The sequence below is a fragment of the Quercus lobata genome, chromosome 9, assembly GCF_001633185.2.
Source record: "Quercus lobata isolate SW786 chromosome 9, ValleyOak3.0 Primary Assembly, whole genome shotgun sequence".
Classification (NCBI taxonomy): Eukaryota; Viridiplantae; Streptophyta; class Magnoliopsida; order Fagales; family Fagaceae; genus Quercus; species Quercus lobata.
The window spans coordinates 37,222,397-37,237,569 of NC_044912.1; the positions used below are offsets into that span (position 1 = coordinate 37,222,397).

General features: G+C 32.6%; 1 pseudogene; it reads right to left on the reverse strand.

Annotated features, from left to right (window-relative positions):
- Positions 1-283: 283 nt before the first annotated feature.
- Positions 284-3,777, reverse strand: LOC115958859 (annotated as a pseudogene).
- Between the last annotated feature and the right edge of the window lie 11,396 nt (positions 3,778-15,173).

Below are 15,173 nucleotides of genomic sequence, written 5' to 3' on the forward strand. Positions count from 1 at the left end.
GATGGTCGCATGGCTTTTATCTAGCCTTTACAATCATTTAGGAAAAACATCGGAAGTGGAGGTGTTGAGCAAACTTGACTTCACAAATACAAGAAATCACATTAGAATAACTCTTGGCACGTTGCAATGTGTTGCTAGAAAGAAATAAATAACAGACATAAAATCTTTATGGATGCCAATACCTTGATGGCAATTTTTTTCTTTTTTCTTTTTTTTGGGGGGGGGGGGGGGGGGTGTGGGGTTGGGGGTGGGGTGGGGGTGGTTGTGTTGCGCTAGAGATCAATTGAAACAGCAAGTCATTGAAGGAGTACACCAGTTTCAAAGGTAAATGCTATTCACAATTATGTACAAACAAAATAACCACAGTTGACAGAAGTGTTGAATCATAAAGTTGATTTTTCTGTACACACGCAAGAGGCTAGCATTAATATGTCCAATTGCAATCATATGGTTCACAGCTATGGAATAGCCATATTTAGAGAGCCCTCATAACCACTTTGTTGGTTGTGTGAACGCCCAGTGCGGCAAGTTTGAACACAGCACGAGTCTTATATAACCTGCAACACAAATCCCTTGTCAATGAAGAGATGTCACAAAGACAACACATACTCAAGTCCTTTTTGCTGAGTCAAAGGTTAAGAATTCTATTAGAACACAGCTGAGAGCTATTGTTATTAGGACACATACACAAAACCTTGCAACTTATCAAACACCGGGGCTATAAATACAGGTATTTAACCTGCGGTACTAATAATAAACTTTGCCTCCTAACCACAACTTGGAATTCAGATCATGCAAGTTTCCAAGTTATACACGCACCCAGTATGGGAGGATGAAGTGCCAGTTGAGCTATAGCTCATTGGCTTTAAAAGGGTCTATTCATTAAAATTTAAATGATTAAATGTAAAGATGCCATAAAAATCATATTCACTGTCTACACATTGTAATGCATTCAAACATGTAACAAAAGAAGATGAAAGTGATCTCTTGCTCAATTGGTTGATGGATTGTACAACTGTACGAAAAGGTCTTGCAAGTAACTGATTGCATACCTATAGGTACTTAGGAAGTTGGGTTGGTGCGGTACTGGGGAAGAGGGAAGGACAAATGATTTCAGTATATATATATATATATATTTTTTGCATGCCAATACTAGTCTTGTGTTTTGATCTTCCATGAAATGTGATGCATAAGATGCATTTTTTGTAAAATATTTTAAATTATGTAACTACAGCATATATGAATTGTAATACCATAACTGCATGTTGGAATAGGATCAAAAATAACATTCACCAAAGCATCCTTATTGTATACTTTAAAAAAAAAAATTAAACTCACCCTGCTAGAGCAAGTCCCCTGGTGGACAGGGTATAAAACTGAGTCCTAGCATGCCAAATGCCTAAAACCTTCTCCGGTTGGCTGACACCACCTACCACCTTTGCAACAGCTGGAATTTCATAATATCACAAAATAAGTAACACTGACAATCACTCCTGGCACACAAGACTACATGCCATGGGAGTAGCCAGAGCCAGGTCTGTCATTCACTATATCACTGAGAAAAATGCGAAATGTTCAAAGTTACCCCATCAAACTCAGAAAGTGAGTAACTTGTACACAAGGTATAAGGAACGTTTCTATGGATTTGACATTTAACTAATCCATTAATTTAATGTTGTACACAAACAAAGCACATACAAACATCTACCCAATTCATTTTCTTTTGTGGTTGTTAATAAATGCTAGAGATTCAGATAACAAAGTTGATTCCAATGAAAATTGGTTTCCTTATCCAGCAACAGAAGATGATTACAAGATAAATCAGTTATTACCAAAAAACCCTTACTCACTCCCTATACTACAAAATAAAAAGGTTACAATGATAACAGATTATATGAAATTTATGAAGTTTTGGATTAAGAAATCATGATGGAAAAAGCATGCTCAAAAATTTTAGACTGAAAACTTACTTTTTTGCAATTCTTCTGGTGTCAAATTCTGTAAATAGTTAAATAGCAATAGGCTTTGGTTGCCATTTACCTGAGCTTTTGGGTTTGACATAATGCACCTAGCCATAAGGTTGGCAACCCCATCCACCACGTGCTCCTCACTAACAACTACATATTTTTCATCATCAATTCCACTTCATTCCTCAACATTGCTTGGGACCATCTCATCTATGACCCATACCCTCCAACTGGGTTCTTCACCATCAACTTTGATTAAAATTTCAGCTGAACGCATATCAGCATCTAATCAAAGAACAAACCCAAGAAACCAGTGAAAGATCAAAATTGTGTTACTTATGGTATAGATAGGATGTGGCATTGAAGTTTTCAAACCCATGAAATAAACTAAAAAACCTGTGGCCTCCTTGAAAGGAAACTCATAGCTAATTCCATTGACCAATGCTTGCTGAAGGGATTCAAGGCGAGCCAAGAAGTGTTCAGAATCCACAGTTGCTACAAGCCGAGCATACAACTGCAATTGGAAATTGAACACCGCACATCAATAAAAAATTGAATCTATCACGAGCGACCAATTTCATTACTTTTCGATATAAAGATATTTGAATTTTGAAATTATAACAACAACAACCAAGTCTTAGCTCTAGAATTGTGGTGTCAGCTAGATCCTCAATAGACTAATCAGGGTTAGCCACAAGAATTATTTTTTCTTATTCTATTCTATCCCAAGTTATACTCTTCATTACTACCTTAATGGACATGTCCTTTTTTACTACTTCTAACAATGTTATTTTATGTCTTCCTCTACCTTTTCGATCCCTCAACCTAAATCAAATTACTCTTCTTCATTGGTGCATTAATCGCCCTCCTCCTCTATGACCAAAACCATCATAAATGACTCTTTCTCATCTATTCATCAATAGGGGCCACCCCTATATTTATGCAAATTTCCTCATTTCGAATCTTATTTTTCCTTAAATTTGTACCTATCCATCTTAACGGTCTCAATTCAACTACACTCATTTTTATGGATATGTTGCTTCTTAGCAGCCAAAATAATATAGCATAGCTAGTCTTATGGCAAACTTATTAAATTTTCCCTCTAACTTAGTAGGCTTGAAATGATAAAGCCCAAAAATAAAACAAGTAGTAAGCAAAATTTAACAATGAATTTGGTAAATCTTTAATGAAAAAAGCCAAAGACAACTAATTACATTTGATAAAATATTGGATCTTGGAAAAAGACAAGTAAAGGGTATGTGAAGGAAGCTAATTTCGTAATCAAATTATCAACTTACATAAAAACCCACACGAGGAATTCCACAAAATTCAACATCAAACGATAAAAACACACAACTAAAGAAATCAATCAAGCTTGAAAAGAACAAAGACGTACATCTGGAGGGCAGTCATGTGATAAAGAAGGGGATTCAGAGAGGTTCTGAAGGAGCTTGAGATTCTGCCCCAGCAAGTTCTTGAGACGCCAATTCTCCGATCGCAGAGACTCCAATTCTTCGTCTGGAGTTGCGGTGTTCTGTTCCTGGTGTTCGTGTTCGTGTTGGTGGTGGTGGGTTTTTTCCAAGGCCATCCAGGCTACGTCGGCAACCTCTATGACCGTCTTCGCCACCTCCACTGCGCCGTGGGCTCTCATGGTTGTGAGCGAAACCTTGGAACCTTAATCTAATCTAGCCTAATCTATCGTTGATGGGAAGATTGGTGAGGTTGTCGTTTGCGTGTTGGTAATGGTAATAGGAATGGTAATGGTAATGGACTGTGGTTCTTAAAAACTTTTCTTTCTTCACATAGAGGACAAAAAACGAGGTAGGTATTTGTATTTTTTTAATTAAAAAAAAAAAAAAAAACTAAAACGCCCACTTCTTGTTGTTGTTGATGTTCCCTAACCCCAAAAAAAAAAAAAAAAAAATTTCAACCACCAGTCCGATACAACTTCAAATAAAACAAAAGTATTTGTCCACATTCAGCCCAGCCGACTAGTTCAAAATCCTTAATCATACAAAATTCTTCTCTAACCTAGAGGCACTTCCAGCTTAACCCAACCCCAAATCTAAAATCGCTAATCCTAATCAAACAAAACAAACTCTTCAGTCATCACCTCACGCTTCTGCCTAAATTCCTAGTCTTCACGCAGTGTAGTCAAGCCTCTGCGCTCTGCTTGACGGCCTCAATTCATGCTACCTGAATTCTCAGTCCTCACGACATGCGGTCACGCCTTTTCGGCTCGCCATGACGTTGTAGCTCCACTAGCCACTGACCTGACCTGACCTATCCTTCATCGCTTAACCTCAAATCCTAAAGCCCTCACCTCAATTCCTCAAAGTATCTCATTCAATCATTCTCATCTCAGTTCTCTCTCTCTTTTTCTAGAACTGAACTAAATACTAAATAGCATAATAGAAATATCAAGTATGTGTATGTGATATTTTTTGCTACTAAAGCAATTAATATTTATTTGACTTTATCTTTTTGTGTTTATTGTTATTGGATTCTTTATTCTTGACCCACTAACTCTATGACTCGGCCTTTTTGGTTTTTGTGTTGTTTGTCTCTTAAGTGGGTCCGGGTGAGGTGAGGGCCATGAGATTGTGTAAGAAAGAATTTTATATGATAATTTATTATATCTCTCTTCCAAGTTAGTTTATCATTGTCAGGGGCGAAAAAGTTTCCTTCTTGAAAAATAAGATTTATGTTGGGTCGGAGGGTCTAAATCGAAACTCGACGATAAACTTGATGCACGACCCAAAGACTATCAATGAAGATCTAAGAAGTCCATTATATTTTATACCTTGCGCTTAGATTGGAACTGACAAGAGTGACCCATGAACAATCCCTACAGCGAACACGTCAACACGGATGAAAAACATACTGTAAGAATAACCCAGCAGTAAAGTATTTCTATAGAAAACAGCCCAGCGGTAGAAAATGTTTCTGTAGAAAAAGGCCCAGCAGTAAAGTAAAATAAAACAAGATAAGTCTCCAACCGTTAGTTACTATACAGACTAAGGGAAATATCTATGTTTTCGGACTTATCATCCGTTAGCTCTGGAGAGGAGTCTTTTAATACAACAATATGAGGGAAAAACTCTATAATAACAGTTACATCATAACCATTGATATTAAATGAGTAGGTAAATATCATGGGTTCCATAATGACAAATAATGGAGAAGACTTAGTGTGAGATGAAGGGAGAGAGAGAGATCCCAGATAGCGCAGCAAGATCATTATGATACCATGGCATGCTCATGAATATAATATATGTAGTGAGTAGAGAGAATCATTTGTGAGTAGTATGAGTAATGAATAATAGTGCATAATAGTACTGTTGGAATGTTCTGCTGGGACAAGTAAGTGTTTATGAGTAGAGCTATGAGAAAATATTTGTGAGTTAGGAGCTAGGGAACTTAGTTTCTAGGCTTGAAACTAAGAACTCAGAGACTTTTTCAGAGCTTGGAGAAAGCTTAAGTAGAGAAGTTAAGGAAGAATCTCTCTGGTGTATGTCTTAGTGTGTTGTTGGTTTTTTTTTTTTTTTTTTTTTTTTTTTTTTTTTTTTTTTTTTTTTTTTTTTTTTTTTTTCTGAAGCATTAATGGAGAGTTTCCTTTATATCAAGGTTTTCAGGGGGTGATTAGCAAATAATCCTTACTAAATCTTCCCCAATGTTCAGAAAATCTTTAGAGAATCGTTCTTAAAATTTTTAGCTAAGAGTAGTAAGCTCAACTTTAGAAGGTTCTTGCTGTTTTGGGTAATAACAGCTGGGTTTATGGCTTTAGCATTGAATGCTGATTAGCCTTGGCTGATGGGATTAGAGCATGCTTTAGGATAATGATCTTGGTTATGTTGCAACTAGAATCAGAGTTCCCTAGGGCAGATTGGACCACCCCAAGCCAGGTGTCAACCTTGAAGCCTTTGCTGAGAACTCTGCTGGGATCCCCTTTGGTGCCCTCCAAACCACATTTCCCTAAATTTCCCCATTTGAGGTTCATGTGCTTGGTTCATGAACCCGAAAATACATATTTTTAGTATGAAAATGAGCTGATTTTGTGTCGTTTCAGGAGCTTCACTGATCTGGTCATGGCAGCTTTGGTTTCTTGACTGAATGAGCTAAAGGAGAAAGAAGTAATAGCTAGCTGAAGCTTTCCCAGCTTTTTGTCACATCACCTTTTATGTCACTTGAGAAATGATGGGATCCCAGCTTGTGGAGAAATGATTCATCCCCTGGTGGACACGTGTCTGCTTTCTGATCTGATTAGACAAGTTGGGACTTGATGGGAAGGGGCTCCAACTGTTCAATTGTTGCTAAAATTTGGCTGACTAGTTCACGTGTTTTCCAATTGCTGAGATTCATGTGTAGGCTGGCCTGAACCAGTTGGGCTTTGTTGATAAGCTTGCTTGGGCTTGGTTAACCCTACAAGATGAATAGCTTTGCCATGGGTGATATTCATGGGCTTTATAGTTAGTTGATTATGGAAATAATAGACATAGTTCCCAAAAAATTTTGTGAAAGAGATATTCTTTTGAGAGATGAGTAATTTGTATTTCCCATGAGTTAAGGATTTAACAAATGTTAAAATAATATTTGAATTTAGTAAATATGTGCCAAAGTAGCATTTGGGCTTTGAGTATAAAGTAATTGTTTTTGCCAAAACGTTATTTTTGGGCTCTGTAAAATGGATGTCAAATTAGTATTTGGGTTTTGAGTATAAAGTAATTGTTTTTGTCAAAATGTTATTTTGGGCTTTGTAAAATGGATGCCAAATTAGCATTTAGGCTTTTATAAATATAGTGTAAAGATAATTGTCAAATTAGTACTTGGGCTTTATGAAAGAGTTGCCAAAATAATATTTGGACTTTATAAAATAGTGCCAAATTAGTATTTGGGCTTTGTAGAAATAGTGCCAAATTAGTATTTGGGCTTTATAAAATAGTGTCAAATTAGTATTTGGGCTTTGTAGAAACAGTGCCAAATTAGTATTTGGGCTTTGTAAAATGATTTTGAGATTTTGTAAAGTATTGCCCTGTAGCAACGAGCTTTAGAGGTGTTGTATAGCAACGGGTTTTAAGGTGCCGTGTAGCAACAGGTTTTTAGAAGTGCCGTGTAGCAACGGGCTTTGTAAATAGAGCCGCATCATAGCGGGCTTTGAATTTGCCACATCGTAGTGGGATATTGAATTAGCCACATCGTAGTGGACATTGAATTAGCCACATCGTTGTGGGACTTTGGAATTAGCCACATCGTAGTGAGACTTTAGAATTAACCACATCGTAGTGGGACTTTTGAATTAGCTACATCGTAGTGGGACTTTAGGGAGTTTGGGCTTTCTTTGGGTTTTGCCCACAAGCCAAATGATGTTGGGCTTTGTGTGGGGATAATGTAATTCTGTGGCCCAATTTTGGTAGTGATATGATGAGCATTATTTGTGGAGAATTTAAGTTGGATGATATGTGAGATATAATGGGTAATATTTGTGAGAGGACCCATGGCAATTTATGGGATTGTGGGAGTTTGGGCTTTCTTTGGGTTTTGCCCACAAGCCAAATGATGTTGGGCTTTGTGTGGGGATAATGTAATTTTGTGGCCCAATTTTGATAGTGATATGATGAGCATTATTTGTGGAGAATTTAAGTTGGATGATATGTGGGATATAATGGGCAATTTATGGGCTTGTGTACGGAGTATTTGTGAAGGCCCAATAGCATAGAGAATATTTGGGTAACATATATATGAGAATATTTATGTGGGTTTAGAATATTGTGTGGGCTCGTGTGGGTATTTTGTGAGTGGGCTAATAAAATCAAGACTCGAAAATTTGTACCTCAACAATCATTTTTTGAATTGATTTTTTTTTTTTTTTTTTTTTTGGGATAGAAATTAGATGCCAAATAATGAGCAAATGACAAACAATTAATGCATTTTTTAAGAAAAGGTTGTATGTCATTCAAAACTTAGGAAATCTATAGAAACAAATGTTGATACTTCAATATCTGATGAGCGTCCCTCCAAATGTTCAAAAATTCAATCTAAAGGGATAGACCATGATCCAGGATCACGTAAATAAATATATGAATTCTCTATCAACAAACAAGATGAAATTCAACCTGTTTTTCTCATAATAGGTCCATATTAACCTAGAAACATAGAATATCCATACAAAGGACCAAAAAATTATCGTTGTAGTTTTCAATTTTTGTGGTTTGAATCACATGAAAATTGGTTGAATTATATTTTAGTATATCTTTACTACAACCCGGCTCCCCCAAGTAATTATTCCTGGCTATGCCTCTGGATGTCGTGTATTATATATATATATATATGTATATGTATATGTATATATATTAAAAAAAATACATTTCTTTTAAGGGTTAGAGGAATATTAATAAACTATTTTATAAAATTTTTATGAGAAAAAAAATGTGACTAACTTTTTTTTTTTTCATTTTATTTTTTTATTTTTTAAGTTTCTAAAATAGATGATTATATGTATGCCCTAAGGGCATAAATTAACCGGACCCTTCTTTTAATGTGTTTATTTATTGTTAATGGCTCGTTTAATTGATTGCTTAGAGCATTCACATTAAATCGTACAAAAATTCTTGTGTATTTTAGCATAAGAACCTTTTTTTTTTTTTTTTTTTTTTTTTTTCTATTTTAGATACTCACATTCCAAAACACCTCACATTAGATTATTTATTTTACACTACATTTCATTAAAATATCAAATTTTTTTAATTGTTTCTCTTTCTTCATACACAACAACCATCATTCAGTCTCTTCCTTTATCCTCAATATACATAAAAAAAAAAATAAACAATTAAATGCAAAATGAATAGTATCAGCATAAATTTTCATAATTATTGTAGTAAACTTGTAAATTTACATAATTATACATAAACAGATGTGGGTCATTTTTAGGCAGAACTGATTAAATTTTACATTTTTTTTTTCTATTATACACGGATGAATAATCTAAAATTTGGGATTAGGTTTGATCATGGGTTGGTTTCGTATTGGAATTGAGAGTAGGACTCTGATCACATCAAGTTTGAAGACCTCCTGACCGCTACTAATGGAGAAGACATGAGTTTGATGAAGTAAATTTATGTTAGCAGTTGGATCAATCACTTCACGCAATTCATCTTGTTGAGACTCCTTAGCTTATTTGAGGTGGACGTACAGGGCAGCAAGTTGATGGAGATCTTTTTAAAATGTCATTAATGAAGAATAAAGGAGGGTAATGAACAACAACATGCAATTAATGGGGACGATGAAAGGAATAATGGTGACCAATCAAGTGAGGAATTGGGTTTGGAGGATACCAATTGAGTTTGCAAAATGAGGATTGGCAGAAAAGATCATAATACCGGATAACCTCACACTTAGTTCGGAAAAATCCCAAGCATAAAATAACCTCACACTTTAATTAGTGTCTATCTATACATAGTTAAAAAATAATAATAATAATATGTTACCTTTTATTTTATTTAATAGAGACACGATGGTCAATTTATACAAATATTATTTTCAACAAAACAAAAAAGTTTTCCATTTATCTAATTTTCCACCCTTCCAACAAAACACAAATGAGAGAAACTAAAATTTTTTCTATCGTCCCACTTTTCTATCCTCTTTGCGTTTTTTATTTTCTTACTTTTCCATCCTTTCAACCAAACAGACCCAACAAAAAATATCCCCCAAAATATATTAGTGAAAAATCAATGGCAGAAAAAAGAGAGATGGAGTCTATGTGCAAGACAAATTTGAAAAATATTTTACAAAAATTAAAATTATGTTTTTTCAGTGAACAATATATATATATATATATATATATATGTATATTATTAGGGTTGAAAAATGTTTTACAACAAAACACACCCAAAAAAATTTTGAAAATATTTTATAATAAAACAATCAAAGCCTCATTAATAAAGGAAAAGAAAATGAATATATTGATTCCTAATTGTTGAATCTTATATTTTTCTCAAGTCATATCAAACCACACGTGATGACACCCGTAGTATAAGTATAGTTAAAAAGTGACAATTAGCAATAAATTTTAGGTAGGATGGTCATTTTTTACTCTCACGCAGTCACACTGCACAACATTTAATCGGAGTATTATTATTATTATTATTATTATTATTTGGATACGAATCGGAGTATTTTTTTAAGTCTAGCATCATTTGTGTGGGATCTTAAACAAAAGCCTAAATACCTTATTATTCTTATTCAATTTAATTCCCTAAAAGTGGTAAAATGTTTTGTTATGGATTAAATACATATAATTGAGCTATAGTGAATCAACCAAAATAACAAATATTAAAAAGTAACATTCCTAAAAAAAGGTATCCCGAATCAATAGGGTTAGCATTACCACATGCACATCAATCATTTAATTATTATTTATTCATTTAAATGTTCGATGAATAAATGATTGATGTGCATAACACCCAGTTAAATGTTCTTGACAAATCCTACTCAGAGTCAGACACCCGGTTAAATGTGAGGTCAACAACCTGACTAGTCAAAAATAACGTTGCATTAACTGCTAATTAAACACCGTTGTGATTGAGTTGTTACTTGTCAGCAAGCATCTAACATATTTGCAACATTCCTAACGGGAGTTTCAGGTCAAGAGTAACCGACAAAATCACTTTAAAAGGGAAGACAACCCTAAAAGGAGGGTAAGTAAAGTAATTTATCATAAAAACAATTCAATATTGGGAAAAGTCAACTGATGCTAGTATTAAAACTTTCTTAAAGTTTTTTATTAACAAATGCGACACCTTTCAATATATGAGTAGTTTGTAAGATCTAACATAACTATCAGAATATCTTACCGGTATCTAGTACCCTCTCATCTTGGCATATTTTCAGGAAGTTGAATGATTTATTTAAATAAGAAATTATTTATTATTTTTCTATAATGATTAATTGCATGCAACATTGGCATAGAGTTGAACATCCCAAGTCTCATCAATTATCATCACCATTATTATCTATTATCTATCTATATATATTGCAAAATTATTAAATATTTCAGAAGTACCATAAATGCATACTCTCTCTTCTCACATGAATTGTGAGTCCCACCATAAATTTAATTAGTGAGACTTACAGTTATGTGAAATAGGGGAATACACATTTATGGTACTCTGAGAGTACTCAATAATTAATCATCATCATCATATATATTAAGAGGAATACTCCTAGTTTATTAACTTATCCTTATTCCTAAAACATAAAAAATGAAGTTAAAAACATAAATAGACAAAAATTAAAAACATAAAACCTATAGAGTAAAAGTAAATACAAAAAATAAAAAAATAAAAAAACTTTACCCATGTACACAACTAAAACTACCCCATGTTTCTATAAAATAATAATAATAATAATAAAAACTGACCCATGTTCTATAAAAAAAAGAGAAGTGTTGTATCTACAAAAAATCATAGATGGTAAGGGGCTGTTTGGTAAGAGTATTTAAATATAGTTTTTTGTTTTGCAAACTATAAAATGGTGGGTCCCACACTTGAAATTATTATTTTGCTAATATTTTCTAAATACAGTTTTCAAAAAATTGTATCCTATTTTCTTGATTTAAAACAAGATTTTGAAAATGGCTAAGGGGGTGTTTTCAGGATACAGAAAATGTTTTTAATGACATAGTTGTAAATAAATTGAAAATAGTAGACTCCACATATTTGTCCAAACTCTTTTATCTCTTAAATTAAGGAGTTTATCTTTATCACAAAAAGAATTCTCACACTTCAAATTTGAAACTTATCATTTAAAAAAAAAAAAAAAAATGATGAGCTCTATTCCCTTATTATTATCCACCAAAAAAAAAAAAGCAATCTACAAATTCTACACGTTACTTTTTGTAAATATATATTTTTTAAAATCTCAAAAGTAGAAATGGTCTCTCAAACAATTATTTTTGTTTTTAGTATTTTGAAAATTGTTCTTAAAAATGGGAGCCAAACATGTAATATATAAAAATTATTATCTGAAAACTAGTTTCAAGTTCAATTTTTTGAAAATTGTTTTTACATTGTTTTGAAAACAAAAACAAAAATCCTCCAACCAATCAAGCCCTAAGTTGTTATTGGCTCTAATTTGAACCTATTACTAAAATTATTTTTTTGTCCACTAATAACAACTTGTAAAAACCTGTCACTTAGAATTTGTTGTAAAAATATTATGGACATAGCATTTATCTATACTATATATACAAGGATTCCCCTCTTTCAATTGGCTTTTTATGTGGGTCAAAAATACCTTCATTAATGAAGGGTAACTTCATTTAGAAATAAAGTCATAAATGTCAAATAACAAATTTCATTTTAAATTCAAAAAGAGAACTCTTAAAATTTATAATTTTTTTTCCCTTCACGTTCAAAAAAGAAATTATAGTTACTATTTATCTTTAAAGTTTATCCTTCTTATTTGTTTGAAAAAAAAATTTCTAAATTATAATTGATGCAAATTATGAACTTTTATCCAAAAAATAGAAGAGTTTCAGAGCACGCGCGTGCTCAAAGGCTAGTGTGTGTGTATAACTATCTCACATTCTATCTAAAAAAAAAAGATGATCACATTAAATTCTAATAATATTAAATCCCTCTAAGTTTAAACCCACTATACTCCTTTAGTTTCTTCTTCATTCTTTCATCCTATTTCTAACTAACACTGTATTTTTCTGCACTCTCTATTTAATATACAGAATTCTTTTCAGCGGTCAAACGTTTTCATGTTAAAATTGGTAAGCCTATGAACAAAATTTAGATACTACTTTCTCAATTGAATTATATTGTGTATTGTATTTTATCAACTATATATATTGTAAATTGGTAACTCTGTGACATTTTGTGATGCGTGAAATATATGAAAGATGTTACAGAAAATTTGGTTATAAATAAAAAATTATGACACTAATCCAAAAAAGAAGAAGAAGAGATAACCAGCCTCCTAACACTTCAGCAACTCTATGACATTCTGGTTAGCTTTATTATTTCAGCCTCCTCACATGGGATGGGCTCTTACTCTACATAAATAGAAATTTTAATGCTATTGAAGTTGAGTTAGATGCTAAATCGATTATTGATATTTTGTCTACTTCAAATTGCTCTAATAGTTTGGCTTCCCCTATGGTGGATGACTGTAGGCTACTAGCTACCCAAATTCACCAGATTTGGTTTAACACATTGCTTTTGAAAAGCGAACAAGACTGCTGACAAGTTGACCAGGATAGGAGTTGCCCAAGAAAATCAGTTTAATATTTTTAGTTGTCCGCCTGTGGATGTTGTTGATGTTTTCTTAGTTGAGTTTACTAGTCTGTATTTAAATGAGAAGTGTCCTAAGACTTTGTTTGTTTCTTAGTTTTCTTAATGCAACCCTCTTTTACCAAAAAAATGAAAAAGAAAAAAACGAAAGCTGAATTTTTCATGTCAATATGTTGGGGTTCTTTTTGCTCTCTTGCCATGCACATAAGCTGAAATTATCATGTCATGTGAATTTATTGAGCTTTCTTGATGATTCATATAAAGTTCAGGAGTCAAATCCATCACTTGCCCACATAAGTAATGAGAAAGGCTAGTGAAACATCTTTCAATGCATATTGAAAAAATCTTAAGAATTTTCAAGCATGTTCTCATTGAAATCCTTAGGTAGTCTTCTCTTTGGCGTTAATTTGAGTTAGAAACACCTATTGAGCCTAGGGGTGGCTAGAGTTTTCAACTTGAGAGAGAGAGAGAGAGAGAGAGAGAGAGAGAGAGAGAGAGAGAGAGAGAGATTTTCAATAATGCCCACTTGAAACTTTAAGAACCAAATGTGCTTTGAAACTTTAGGAACCAAATGGGTTTAAGACAAACTTTAGGGAGCAATAATGTATTTTTGCCTGTATATTAAAATTACCAAACCACTCTTTTATACAAGAATTTTTTTTAAAGGTCTAGATATTACATTGTTATTTATTTAATTGATTGTCATTTTTTTAATTATTTATACTAATATTAATTTTGTTACCTCAAACGTGAGGCAACTTTGATTCTTATCAAATTATCTTAGGTTACTCTCCATCATCTTTCAATGAAGCCCTAATAAGTGAAAATAAGGAGGCATTTGGTAATGTTGTTCCAATAACGTTGTTTGTATTTTTTAAAAATATGTGTGGATGATAAAGTGAGTAGAAATATGTGTAATATTGTTTAAACACTGAAAACCAGCGTATAAAATACCTTACCAAACACCTCCTAAGTTGTTGGAAACATCCAGGGATTGGTAGTTGAAGCTTGAGGAAGGTTGAGATTTGACTTTAATTTTCAACGTTTTTGATGGCTTCGCTCCAGAGAATATGGGAAAATTCCTCAATATATATATATATATATATATATTTTTTTTTTTTTTAAAAAAAAAAAATTTGTAATTCATCCATCATCGTGTGGGGGACACTATAGTGTTTCTCTTTGTTGATTCTGATTGGTTGTATTTCCGCGGTTATGGTTTATTTATGCATAGTGGAGGTTTATTAATCTTAAGGAAAGACTCATTAAGGATAATTTATATTGACTAAAACGGTGATAATCATCATTATATTAACTTTTGTTGCCCATTTAATTTCAGCATAACCTTAGGTGATTGAAATTTATGAGAAATGTACATTTTATAACATTTTTACAACAAATTTTAAATGACAAATTATTGTTTGTTGTTACAAGTGAGTAAAAAAAATAATTTAAAGTTGTGAATTCAAGTTAGAACCAATAACAACTTACCACATATAATTTGTTGTGAAAGTATTGTAAAAATGTTGTAGACATAACACTTCTCTTAATTTATATTAAGGTAAAAGAAAAAAGGAAAATTTACATGAGAGGTGTTTGGTACTTTTTTCCTTTTTCTCATTTTACCAAGGTAATAGATTAATAAATTCTCAAAAAAGAAAAAAGAAAAAGTGATAGATTAATAATATCTGTCTTATAATTACAAATTTTCACCTATAAGAGCACATTTGGAAGACTGTAACGATAATTATATAAGAATAGGAATAAGTATTATAAGGAATAAAAAATGACATAATGTAATACTTATTATTATTTATTTGTTTTTATTTTTCAAAAAAAAAAAATTATTCAAGTGCTAAAAACGGATGAACACTAATTTGTAGTAATAAAAAATATTTCGCTACAATAT